Raw genomic sequence first — 13686 nt, 5'->3', positions numbered from 1 at the left:
ATGTAAACGTACTCACTGTCGAGTATAAAACTTTTTTCGCAGTACATCCATTATATTTCCATGTTACACTTTTAAGACGTATAGCCCTGCATTTTAGTCCGTCAAAGATCAAATGCGGGCTAAAATTATGTTTTAACATTCAGTGGTGATTAAAAAAAAACTTGCAGCGCTGGTGGAAACACGGTCCTGTCAGCAGCATTGAGCGCACGTTCAGCACAGCTTGGAAGGGTTCCTTGTTTAAAGCTTGCCACAAAACACTGGAACAAGTAAATACCTTGACTGTCAAATAGTAAGGAGATATTTTAATTATTTATTTAGAAACTACTGTTTTCTGAGTCAGTGATGATGCAGTTAACAGTCCTCCTCAAATCCTCGTTTTTTTTTCGTTAAGTAGTAATTTAAGTCTTTCTACATATTTATTTATCATGTCTGACAAAAAATAGTGGTTACATATTTTCCACTGAAAAAAATGTAACTGATCGAGCTTGATCCTTCATGTCCTAAAAATGTGTTTTGCACTCTCCGCACAAACGATTGGCACCTAATAGCACACATTTATATCTCTTAGTATTTAAATCTTTTGTTTTACATCTATGGATTTTATTTTAGCCAATTCGTGATTTGAGAAGGCAAATTGAAACACAGAGTAGGTCAACTCACTGTCTGCCGCTTGGTCTTTAAGAAACAAAAAGCTTACGTTTAACGAACAAAAATGCTCCAAACTTTTTTTTTTTCTAAATTACCTTAATAAAAAAGAAACGAAATTATAAATACTTTGCCGTTACATACAGAATGAATTACAGACGTAAATTCTGTCCAAATATTCCTCTTTGTGCAGGGTTTGGCTACAGAATGTTGTTCCTTGCGCCACCTGGTGGATATTATATGAAGTGCAACCACGTTGTAAAAAAATCTAAAAAAGCCGCTGCGGCAGGACGCGTGGCCACGCGTGCCGAATTGCAGGCTGCCGCGTGAAAATAGACGCATTTTTAATGGCCAGATCTGTATACGAAGAGCAATGGACCTGACTGACTGGTACGGTCGGGCCTCGGGCGCCAAGCTTAACAGAAACAAGTCCGAGGCCCAGCTCTTCGGGCCGTGGGACGGAGTCGACACAGGGGGACTGGACGTAGTTTTTAAAGAGACAAATTTTAAGATTTTAGGTGTAAAATTTGACAAAGAGGGAGGTGGAAGGGACAACTGGACCGACATGCTAGGGAAAGTTAGGCAAAAACTGGGTTTTTGGGGACTAAGACAGATGACTTTTGAAGGCAAGGTTTTAATTTTTAAATCTGTGATTTTACCACTGATTTTACTTGTCTGTTCTGTTTTTAGTCCACCACGAAGGTTCCTGGCACAGTTGGAGAGGGCGGTGTTTTACTTTCTGTGGGGGTCCAAGTGGGAGTGCTTGAGGAGAAAAATTGTGAAGAGAAGACCGGAGAATGGTGGAAAAGGCCTCCCAGACCCTCACCTGTTTTTAGGGAGCTACTTCACCGCCCTGCATTTTAGATATGCCATGACCCCATCCAAAGAAAACAAAACTGCTGCAATGACACGATTTTGGATGGGGTCTTACCTAAGGAGCTTAAAGATTTTACCCGTAGATTTAAAATGCCCAGTGTCTTTTAACTTGCCCTACGAATACAGTTTTATCAAAAAGTTTTTAAAGAGATACCTTTTAGAGCAGCAAGATGTCACCATTTTAACTAACCACAAGCATCTTGTCTCTCTTGTGCAGGACCGGGAACCGGTGAGTCCAGTTCCAGGCCTCACATTACGTGAGGCCAAAGAAGTTTGGAGGAACGCTGCTCACCCCGCTCTCCAGAACAGGCACAAAGACTTGTCGTGGATGGTGGCTCATGAGATCCTCCCGGTCAGGGCGGTTATGCACTCCAGAGGCATGGCCAGAAATCCGATATGCCCACGGTCCGGATGCAACTCCCCGGAGACCGTGCGGCATCTGCTCTGGGAGTGCGGCGCTGCGCGGGACCTGTGGGCCAAGACCGGCCCCCTGTATTTCCCGTGCCTATCGGCAGGTGGGGCCCAGATAGGGTACCAGCTCGCCATCCTTGGGGTGGGCCGGGGCTTGAAGGACTTGACAGCACAGGAATTTACCTCGCTCTGGCTCACCCTTAACGTCATCAAGGATGCCATCTGGGCCACCAGAAATCTGCTGGTGGGGAAGCGCGTTACGGTACCCCTCCATGCATGCGAGCTAAAGGTAACATCAATGCTGCAGGGGTACCGGGCGACGATATTCGGACGAGGGGGCCGGGGTCGCACCGGGAGGGTCCCGGCCGCCACCGTCCCTGGCCGCCCGTAGATGCACCCTCACCACTCTGGCTACGGGAACAGCGGGCCAGCGGGCCGGAGGAGAGGGGATCTCCGCTGAGCCCAGGCAACAACATCGCACTGGCCTGTTCTGGGGAGTGGGGTGATGACATGCTTGATAAGGACTCACCCCCGGTTTTGCACAAGAGATGACTTTTAAAGTCTTTTAATTGGTGTTTTTATTGTGTTTTGTGGTATAAGATGCTTGTGGTCATTTTAAATCTGTATTTTATGTTTTAACACTCACACATTTTAACACACACAACAACATGGACTTTTAAAACAAGCTAACACAATGGTTTTAAAAGATTATTTTGTTTTGGTTTTTATCAATGATTGTATTTCCTTTTAAACCATGTGTATTTATTCTATTTATTCATGCTTGTTTTTAAAAAATGTGTATTAAAAGAAAAATGTATGTGTGAAATAATTGTTTGAAAATGGTGACAATAAAACATTTTCGAAAGAAAAAATCTGTTCTTATCAGTTTAATATCTGATACGTCCCCTACCCGGGGACTTCATATTAAATTGATTTTTGGATCAGGGAGCTGGAGCCGGGGCTTGCTCCGTCCACTCCATGCATCGGCCTGGTATTGCAGTGTTTCCAGGAACGGTGCGCTTTCCCTATTTTTGTGTCTAACAGCAGAGCCGGTGACGTCGGGTTCAAAGCCGTGCTTCCCGTTTCTTGCCACCCGGCACGCCCATCTGAGGTCTTGGAGTCTTCTGATAATGAGGTGGGGTAAAAACTCTGGGCTAATAAATAGAATACAAGAACGCTCAAACGGCGTGATGTTACACACTTCTGTGCAGCGGGTGGCGCCATGCACCTAAAAGTTGTTTGCGATCCGCCATTAAGCAAGAGAAGAAGAAGAAGACGCTTGGTCAACGCAGGGCACCCGCCCTTCCTTTGCTTGGGATGGGGGTCACCGTTGATAAGGATGGTAGACAGGGAAGCGGTTCCTCTGACAGGCGGCCTAAAGCTTCATACTTACCTGGCAGGGGAGACACCATGATCAAGAAGGTGGTTCACCCAGGGCGAGGCTCGTCCATTGCACTCCGGCCGTGCTGACCCCTGCGAATTCCCCAAATGTGGGAATCTCGACTGCATAATTTATGGTAGTGGGGGACTGCGTTCGCGCTCTCCCCTGGATTTGTTGGTTTGAAAAGGCAGATGTTTTTGTTGGGTTTTTGTCTCTTTTTTTGTTTGTTTGTTTTGTTGTGGTTTGGTCTTTATCTCTTTTTTTTTCCTGGATGATCAATGGTTTAGAGAGTTGTTCAGAGTGAGGAGGTCTGTCACCTGGTGTGTGTGTGTGTGTGTGTGTGTGTTGTGCGTGAAAACAAAGTCACTCGCGGTCTTGAAAGATCGCCCCCTGGGGGGCGTTTCAGTTCAAATTTCTCACAGACCTCGCTTTTCAAGTGGATTGGACTAAGCGTTGCGTAGCTGTAGCTGTTTGCATGTTTGTTTGGCTGTCCTTTTTGTATCCTTTTCCTATTTTTTTTGACCTTACAGCGCCACCAAGTGGCCAGTCGCAGCGCCCCTTTACACCTGACCACAGACCGAGCCCCTGCACAGGTGTGCCGATTTGGGTGAACCGATCTCATTCCTTGCGGGAGTTATAGCCATTTTAGCAAACTCGGCCACACGACCTTCCAACGTTTTGGGGTCCCCTCGCCAGGGTGAATGGAAATTTCCGGGTTTTTTGGATCATTATTGACAGTCAGACTCCAGGGAATCTTTCTGCACTGCTCCGGGTCGGACTGTGCCAAATGCCTAGCGCTGGTTTGCAAAAGTAGGTTTTCGACGAAATCCAAAATAGCCGAAAATTTCGTCAGTGCGACGAGCGAATCCGAGGCCTGCTTCTCGTCCGGCTCGAGCCAAGGATTCCGATGACACGAGGCACGTGGCTCTGCGACAAACCGTTTGGGAGTTACGAGCGATGCCTTTACTCTCCATCGCTGCAGCGCCACCGCCCGGCCGATCGGGGCGAGGCTCGGTGACGTTGCGGGCGGGGGTGGGTACTGCCGTCCCCCGACGTTTCAGGGCTCTGCGACCGCCCGCGGCCGAGGTGGCCGCCGCTGTTTCCGGCTTCCTCCCCGCCGCCTCACAACGGCATCGCTTCTCGGCCTTTTGGCTAAGATCTAGTGTCTGGTCAAACGGCAGTGACAGCGATCGCCTCTTGCGGGTCCTTTCGGGCCTGTGTGTGGCTTGTCACACAGCGCCCCTATCCTTCAGGAGGTAAAGGACAAGCAGCTTTTTACCTGGCGACGACCCGTTCTCTCGGGGAATCTTCTTGTTTTAAGGTAAGGTCTTTTTATTTATTGTTGTATTTATTGTGTTTTTAGAGCTGTGGGTGCCTCCATCATGTCGGCTGCTCGTGCCGGCGTGCGGAGGCACCACAGCGTGCGTTTTTTATTCGGGGAAGCTCCTGGGGATGTCAAGATTAGACTTCTCCAGGAAGCTGATCCAAAAAACTTTAAATTTTAAACCAAATGATTTGAATTGTATTGTGACTCTGCCCCTGAACAAAGGATTCGATGTTAGCTTTAGAGCTGCTTCCCATCTTAGTGATTTTTGGCAAAGGTTTGAGATGTTCAAAGCCCAGTTCTCCATGTTTACTGTGGAAAAACTGACTGACAACACAATTAAAACTGTGATTGTCAGGATGTTCAATGAAACAGTGACTGGAGAAGATATTTGTGTATGGTTGGGGAGATTTTGCACTGTTCGAGGCCAGCCAGTCAAAGTGCTAGATGAGGACGGCGTTTGGACATGCTCCTGGCGAATTCCCATCAAACAATGGGAAGACGCCGGGGGCTACCAAGGCCTGAGACATCTGCCTTCAATGATTGTGTTGGGAGAAAACAGAGGCTACATTCACTACCAGGAAATGCCCAAACTTTGTAGAAAGTGTGGCAAGTTTGGACATCTAGCCGAAGCGTGCCAGGAAACTGTATGTGGGAAATGTAAAGAAATTGGTCATAGTTTTGAAGAATGCACCAATGGCAGGCGGTGTAATCTTTGTGGAGACTCAAACCATCTCTACAGAGATTGCCCAAAAAGCTTCGCCAACAAGCTTAAAGCTAACAAAATGGCCGCCCCACAACCACAGCAAACAAAGGAACAAAGGGAGGAGGAGGCGGTCCTTGAGGTTTCGGCGGGAAATTCAAAATCCCAGCCAACCTCAAGGATTGGGCAGGAGGCAGGAAGTGGGGCGGCTACAGGGGCGGAGTCACATTTTGAAACGGAACAGGGGGTGGAACCCACCCCACTGCAAGACAAGGAAAATGAAAAAGATGAAACGTGTTCCTCCCTCAACACCGTTTCGGAGGTGAGCATGCCATCTAGTGGGAGTGAAACGGACTGCTCACTTCCTAATGCTCAAGTGCAGAAAAGACCTGCGGGATCTCCTCTACTCGAAACAGGGGAGAAAAAGATTAGGGTAGCACATCGGCCAGATAGTTCTAGCTCAGAAGATCTGGACCGTATGTGGCCCCTAGAATCCCCAAATGAGGTCTCATTCCTGCATTTTAAGCTAAGAACATCATCGCCAAAGGAGCTGCAAGAGCGTTCCTCTGTAGCTCCAGAGGTGTCAAGCACTTGCCCCCCCGACCTCAGTTTTACTGAGGAAAAGGTAAGGCAAGTGCAACAAGAAATAACTTGATTTTAATTGTGCCTTTGTAGTCTTTTAATGTTTGTTTTCCTTTTATCTCATATCTTTTTAACCACACTGCTCATGGCCCTCACCATCTCTACCATCAATGTAAGAAGTGTGAGGTCCACTCTCAGAGCACAGAGCATTTTGTCCTTTTTAAAAACTTTTAAGTCAGATTTGTTTTTATTGCAAGAGTGTTCTCTGCCCTTTTTAACCAGGTACAAGAAGTTGGAGGAGCTCTGGCCATCTGGACCCTCCATATGGAGTGGTTCAAATTTTAATAAAAATGATGGAGTTGCGGTTTTAATTAATAATCCTAACATCTTGGTGAAGGGCAGCACAGTGGTGAGGGAAGGGCGGGCACTTTTAGCAAATCTGACCTTTTTAGACAGGGATTTTAATGTTCTTAATGTATATGGTTTTACGGAAAAAAATAAAAGATACGAGCTTTTAGAAGATTTGCAACCCCACATGTTAGGTAGAACTCCCCTAATAGTGGCAGGGGATTTTAACTGTGTTTTAACTAAGAAAGACAGGAAGAGGGTAGGAGAAGATTTTAAAGTAGACAAAACGGCGGTTTTATTGCAGGCTTTAGTTAGAGATTTTAACCTAGTCGACTGTTTTAAAAATTTGCATCAAAGAGAGGAGGGCTTCACACCTGGTTCAGTGGTGACTGCACCAGAGCCTCTCGAATCGACTATGTTTTTACAAGGGACTGCCCGCCGACCGATGCTACATTAACCCCCCTCTTTTTCTCAGATCACATGATGCTGTCTTGCACCCTTTCACTGCCCACTGGTGTGACGGTAGGGGGAGGGCTGTGGAAGCTGAACTGTTCCCTATTGGAAGAAGAGGATGTAGTTAAGGAATATAGGGAACAGTTCAGCCAATGGCAGACCCTCCAAGACATGTATGACACACGTGCACAGTGGTGGGAGATGGTTAAGGACCGGACGAGACAGTTTTTTAAGAAGGTAGGTAAACAAAAGAAGCATAAAGAAAAGAGACGCATGATGGGGTTGCAAAAAAGACTACAAAGGTATTTTAATCTTTTAAATAATGGTTTTGATTTTAAAAATGAAGTGAAAGAGGTCAAAAATGAAATGTCAGTTTTAGCTAATATACAAAGTAAAGGGGTCATTTTAAGAAGTAAAGAAAGAGGAATAGAAGAAGGTGAAAAGTACACTAGATATTTTTTAAAAAGATTTTAAGTAGGGGTGGGAAGATAACCAGGAGGTAAAAACAACAAAAGAAATTTTAGAGGGTGTGGAACATTTTTATGAGGGGCTTTATAGTTTTAAAGAAGTGCACAATGACACCGTAATGGAAGTTTTAAATTTTTTAGACAAGAGGGTGGACAGTAAAAACGTGCTTTTATCCCAGGAGTTGACCATTTTAGAAATCCAAAAAGCTCTTAAAGGTTTTAAGAGGGGGAAGTCCCCGGGAGCGGATGGACTTCCCCTAGAGTTTTATATAACTTTTTGGGACATTTTAGCACATGACTTACTGACAATTTTTAAAGAGTTTGAGACCCTTGACAGACTTCCAGACAGTTTCAGAATAGGGATAGTTTCTTTACTCCACAAAAAAGGCGACCGGACTGACTTAAAGAACTGGAGACCCATAACACTTTTAAATTTTGATTGTAAGATTTTTAGCAAAGTTTTAGCGACACGTATGTCGACTGTTTTAGAGGACGTGATCCACCCGGATCAAGCTTGTGCTGTGCCAGGGAGAAAGATAACAGACAGCCTAGTGCTGATTAGAGATGCCATCTGTTACGCGAGAGACAGAAACATTCGACTAGTAGTCCTAAATTTAGATTTTGGAAAAGCATTTGATCGAGTCTCGCACCAGTATCTGCTTCAGGTACTGCAAAAAATGGGTTTTCCAGAGAGGTTTATAGCCTGGGTGGGACTGCTGTACAAAGACCTAGTCAGCAAAATCCTTGTAAATGGGCATTTGTCTAAAGCTGTAAACATCCACAGCGGTGTCCGTCAGGGTTGTCCTTTATCTCCTCTTTTGTATGTGGCTTGTATCGAACCACTGGCACAGATCTTGAGAAGGGATAAATGGATCAGAGGATTAGACGTTCCTGGGACAGGTGGACTGACGGCGACCTGTGTTTTATACATGGACGACGTAACTCTTTTAGCCACGGACGTTTTATCTATACGAAGAGCAATGGACCTGACTGACTGGTACGGTCGGGCCTCGGGCGCCAAGCTTAACAGAAACAAGTCCGAGGCCCAGCTCTTCGGGCCGTGGGACGGAGTCGACACAGGGGGACTGGACGTAGTTTTTAAAGAGACAAATTTTAAGATTTTAGGTGTAAAATTTGACAAAGAGGGAGGTGGAAGGGACAACTGGACCGACATGCTAGGGAAAGTTAGGCAAAAACTGGGGGTCCCCTCGCCAGGGTGAATGGAAATTTCCGGGGTTTTTTTGGATCATTATTGACAGTCAGACTCCAGGGAATCTTTCTGCACTGCTCCGGGTCGGACTGGGCCAAATGCCTTGCACTGGATAGCAAAAGTAGGTTTTCGACAAAATGCGACGAGCCAATCCGAGGCCTGCCTCTCGTCCGGCTCGAGCCAAGGATTCCGATGACACAAGGCACGTTCCCCGATGTGTCAGGGCTCTGCGACCAACCGCCGAGGTGGCCGTTGCTGTTTCCGGCTTCCTCTCTGCCGCCTCACAAGTCATCGCTTCTCGGCCTTTTGGCTAAGATCAAGTGGTCTGGTCGGACGGAAGAGACAGCGATCGCCTCTTGTAGGACCGTTTGGCCTGTGTGCTGCTTGTCACACAGAACCCCCATTCTTCAGGAGGTAAAGGACAAGCGGCTTTTACTCGTCGACGACCCGTTTCTCGGGGAATCTACTTGGTTTTAAGGTAAGATTTTAACTTATTTATTGTTTTAACTTAGTGGTTGTTGTTTTTTTAGCAGCAACGTGCTGCACAGCGTGCGTTTTAACTTCAAGAAAAAAGAGGATGGTACTCTCCTGACTATGTCCATGTTGGACTTCTCTAGGAAGTACATCCAACAGTTGCTTGAATTCAAGGCGGTGGAAATTAACTGTTTGATGACTCTGCTTCCTTGCTAAATACTTTCTGGTCTCGTTTTGAAATATGTAAAGCCAACTTCTCCATGTTCACAGTGGAAAAACTGACTGATAATTCACTAAAAGTTGTGATTGTTAGGATGTTTAATGAAACTGTGAGTGGGGAGGAAATAGCAATGTGGTTGGCAAGATATTGCTCTGTCCGAGGACAACCAGTCAAGGTCTTGGATGAGGATGGCATCTGGAGCTGTGCGTGGAGAGTGCCCATCAAGCAATGGGCAGATCCCAACAGCTACCATGGCCTGAGTCACATACCTTCTATGATTGTGTTGGGTGAGAACAGAGGCTACCATTCACTATCAAGGGATGCCCAAGCTTTGTCGCAAGTGTGGCAAACTTGGTCATCTTGCTGAGGCATGTCAGGAAGTAGTGTGTAGGAAGTGCAGAGAAATTGGGCACACTTTTGAAGAGTGCCAAAATGGTAGAAAGTGCAATCTCTGTGGTGAACTAACCCATCTCTACAGAGATTGCCCAAAAAGTTTTGCCAACAAATTGAAAAGCAACAAAATGGCCACCCCACCGGAACAGCAAGCCAACGAGGAGGTGGGTCCTGAGGTTTTGGCGGGAGATTCAGGAAGAGGAGGAAACGGCTTCCTCCCTAAAAATCGTCTCGGAGGTTAGTGGGGGGGGGGGTAGTGGGAGTGAAACTGATTGTTCACTCCCAAATGCTCAAGTGCAAAAAAGACCCGGGGGATCTCCTATGTTTGAAACAGAGGAGAAAAAAAAGCTAGGGCAGCACATCGACTTGATAGTTCGGATTCAGAAGATCAAGAACGCATGTGGCCCCTAGAGTCTCCTAATGAGGTGTCCTTTTTGCACTTCAAGCTGAGAACATCATCACCAAAGGAGCTACAAGAGGGTCTCTCTGTAGCACCTGAGGTGTCAAGCACTTTCCCACCTGATCCCAGTTCCTCTGGGAAAGGGAAAGTGAAACAAGACACAACATGATTTTAATTGTATTTTTGTAGTCTTTCATTGTCTTCTGTTTTTAAACGACTTGTACCTTTTAACCATACTGCTCATGGCTCTCACCATGTCTACCCTTAATGTGAGAAGCGTGAAGAGAAATATACGAGCACAGAGTGTTATATCCTATTTAAAATCTTTTAAGTCAGATATGTTTTTATTACAAGAATGTCTCACCTTTTTATTGAATTATAGGAATTGGGAAGGAATGTGGATCCCAAGGCCTTCCATTTGGAATGGGTCCAATTTTAACAAAAACGACTGTGTTGCCATTTTAATAAACAATCCCAATATCTTGGTGAAGGGCAGCACTGTGGTGAGGGATGGGCGGGCAATTTTAGCAAATCTGACTTTTTTAGGTAAGGATTTTAATGTTTTAAACGTGTATGGTTTTACAGAGAAAAACGACAGGTATAAGCTTTTAGAAGACCTGCAACCCCACATGCTAGGTAGGGCTCCCCTAGTGGTAGCAGGGGATTTTAATTGTTTTATCAAAAACAGACAGGAAGACCGTAGGTGATGATTTTAAGGTTGATAAGACATCGGTTTTATTACAAAGTTTAGTCCGAGATTAAGTTAGTTGACTGTTTTAAAAAAATGCATCAAAGAGAGGAGGGCTTCACCTGGTTCAGTGTTGATGGTACCAAAGCCTCTCGAATCGACTACCTTTTTACAAGAGACTGCCCGCCAACCGATGCTACATTGATCCCACTCTTCTTTTCAGATCACTTAATGCTATCTTTCACCCTTTCACTCCCCACTGGTGTGATTGTAGGTGGATGGCTGTGGAAACTGAACTGTTCCCTTTTAGAGGATGAGGAGGTAGTCAGTGAATACAGGGAGCAGTTCAGCCAATGGCAGACCCTCCAAGACTTTTACGACTCACGTGCACAGTGGTGGGACATGGTAAAGGACAAGAAAACATAAAAAGAACAGGGAAAAGAGACGCATGATGGGGTTGCAAAAAAGACTACAAAGATATTTTAATCTTTTAAACAATTGTGTTGATTTTAGTAAAGAGATTATAGAGGTTAAAAAAGAGATGTCAGTTCTATCCAATATCCAAAGTAAAGGCGTTATTTTAAGAAGTAAAGAAAGTAGAAATAGAGGAAGGTGAAAAGTGTACACAATATTTTAAAAAAAAGATAATAACAAAGGGAGGGGCAATATCCAGGGTTAAGGTAGGAGGGAGGGAGGTAACAACAACAGAAGAGATTTTAAAGAATGTAGAACACTTTTATGAGGACTTGTATAGTAAAAAAGATGTACACCATGAAGGAAGTTTTAAATTTTTTAGACAAGAAAATTAATAGACAAAATAAGCTTTTATCCCAAGATTTTACCATTTTAGAAACGTATAAAGCTCTTAAAGGTTTTAAAAGGGGGAGGTCCCCAGGAGCAGATGGACTCCCCCTAGAGTTTTATCTTGCTTTTTGGGATATTTTAGCACACGAGTTATTGGCTGTTATTAACGACTTCGAGACGCTTGACAGACTGCCAGACAGTTTTAGGATAGGGATAGTGTCATTACTGTACAAAAAAGAGGACAGGACTGACCTTAAAAACTGGAGACCCATTACACTTTTAAATGTGGACTTTAAGATTTTTAGCAAACTTTTAGCAATACGCATGTCGACTGCTTTAGAGGACGTGATCCACCCAGATCAAGCGTGCGCTGTGCCTGGAAGAAAGATAACAGACAGCGTAGTGCTGATTAGAGACGCCATCTGTTATGCGAGAGACAGAAATTTTCGGCTAACAGTCTTAAATTTAGATTTTGAAAAAGCATTTGACAGAGTCTCGCACCAGTTCCTTTTTCAGGTACTGCAAAAAATGGGTTTTCCAGAAAGGTTTATAGCCTGGGTGGGACTGCTGTACAAGGGCCTAGTCAGCAAAATTCTTGTAAATGGGCATCTTTCCCATGCTGTGAATATACACAGCGGTGTCCGTCAGGGATGTCCTTTATCTCCTCTTTTGTATGTGGCCTGCATCGAGCCACTGGCACAGATCTTGAGAAGGGTTAAATGGATCAGAGGACTAGACGTTCCTGGGAGGGGTGAACTGACAGCGACCTGTGTTTTATACATGGACGATGTAACTCTTTTAGCTACGGACGTTTTATCTATACGAAGAGGGCGCCAAGCTGAACAGAAGCAAGAGACCAGCAAATGGTGGAAAAGGCCTCCCAGACCCCCACCTGTTTTTAGGCAGCCGTTTCACCGCCCTGCATTTTAAATATGCCACGACCCCATCCAAAGAAAACAAAACAGCTGCTATGACCCGATTTTGGATGGGGTCGTACCTAAGGACTCTGAAGATTTTACCAGTGGATTTTAAATGCCCAGTGTCTTTTAACTTGCCCTATGAGTACAGTTTTATTAAAAAGTTTTTAAAGAGATACCTTTTAGAGAACCAAGATGTCACCATTTTAACTAACCACAAGCATCTTGGCTCTCTTGTGCAGGACCGGGAACCGGTGAGTCCAGTTCCAGGCCTCACATTACATGAGGCCAAAGAAGTTTGGAGGAACGCTGCTTACCCCGCTCTCCAGAACAGGCACAAAGACTTGTCATGGATGGTGGCTCATGAGATCCTCCCGGTCAGGGCGGTTATGCACTCCAGAGGCATGGCCAAAAACCCGATATGTCCACGGTCCGGATGCAACTTCCCGGAGACCGTGCGGCATCTACTCTGGCGGCGCTGCGCGGGACCTGTGGGCCAAGACTGGCCCCCTGTATTTCCCGTGCCTACCTGCAGGTGGGGCCCAGATAGGGTACCAGCTCGCCATCCTTGGGGTGGGCCGGGGCTTGAAGGATTTGACAGCACAGGAATTTACCTCGCTCTGGCTCACCCAAGTAATGGGGAAAGGGAGGGGGAGAAAAGGTTTAGAGCGAAAAGGGAGCATGTGAAGGTTTTTGTGGGCTTTTCTGCATTTTCGTTTTTTTTCCTTTTTCTTTTTCTTCTAAAAGAGTTTTTTGTCTAAATGCCGTGGTTAAAGGTGGCCACACTGAATGCAAGAGGACTAAAGATGATACAAAGAAGGACTGCAATTTTCCTGTCTTTAAAAATGTCATCTTTGGATGTTTGTTTTCTGCAGGAATGCCATTTGAAGAATAAAAAGATATCTCTGTTTTTTCTGCGGGATGGGAAATGGGGCCCTCCTTTCGGGTGTGGGAAACGTTAATGCAGATGGTGTGGGTATTTTATTTTTTTCTTGGGATTTTGTTATTGAGTCTGCCATCGTCGTCATCCTAGGGAGGGTAGTAGTTGTAGACACGAGGTGGAGGGGGATAGCTTTTCGCTTTGTCAATGTTTATGCCCCAAGTAAACTGGGCGATAGAGAGGGGTTCTTGGAAAGTTTGAGTGCAAGTCTATACACAAATAGACTGCTAGTGCTGGGAGGGGATTTTTAATGTGTCTTTGGACGACACTTCTGGTAGGACGCTGGCTCAATTGGTGACAGGTTTCTCACTGTGCGATTCCTTTTGGGGGGCGGGAGGGAGGGTACCCACCTCCACTTGGCGGAACTGTAGGCAGGCGGCAGCACGGTTGGATTATCTTTTCTTGCCGTCATATGTAAAGGTGTCTAATTATACTCAAGTTCCTATGTGG

At 45.4% G+C, this 13686-nt stretch overlaps 1 non-coding gene and 1 pseudogene across 1 annotated transcript; both read left to right on the top strand.

Moving 5' to 3' along the window:
• The first annotated feature begins 2785 nt into the window (after window positions 1-2785).
• LOC141347211 (U2 spliceosomal RNA) lies at window positions 2786-2957 on the top strand (annotated as a pseudogene).
• Window positions 2958-3317: 360 nt separating this feature from the next.
• On the top strand, window positions 3318-3481 carry LOC141346884 (U1 spliceosomal RNA). Its single transcript, XR_012357266.1, has one exon. It is a non-coding gene; the product is annotated as a U1 spliceosomal RNA (small nuclear RNA).
• Window positions 3482-13686: the final 10205 nt, after the last annotated feature.

The sequence above is a fragment of the Garra rufa genome, chromosome 1, assembly GCF_049309525.1.
Source record: "Garra rufa chromosome 1, GarRuf1.0, whole genome shotgun sequence".
NCBI lineage: Eukaryota > Metazoa > Chordata > Actinopteri > Cypriniformes > Cyprinidae > Garra > Garra rufa.
Note: the sequence above shows the minus strand (reverse complement) of the source record. Positions and strands in the feature narration are given on the sequence as shown.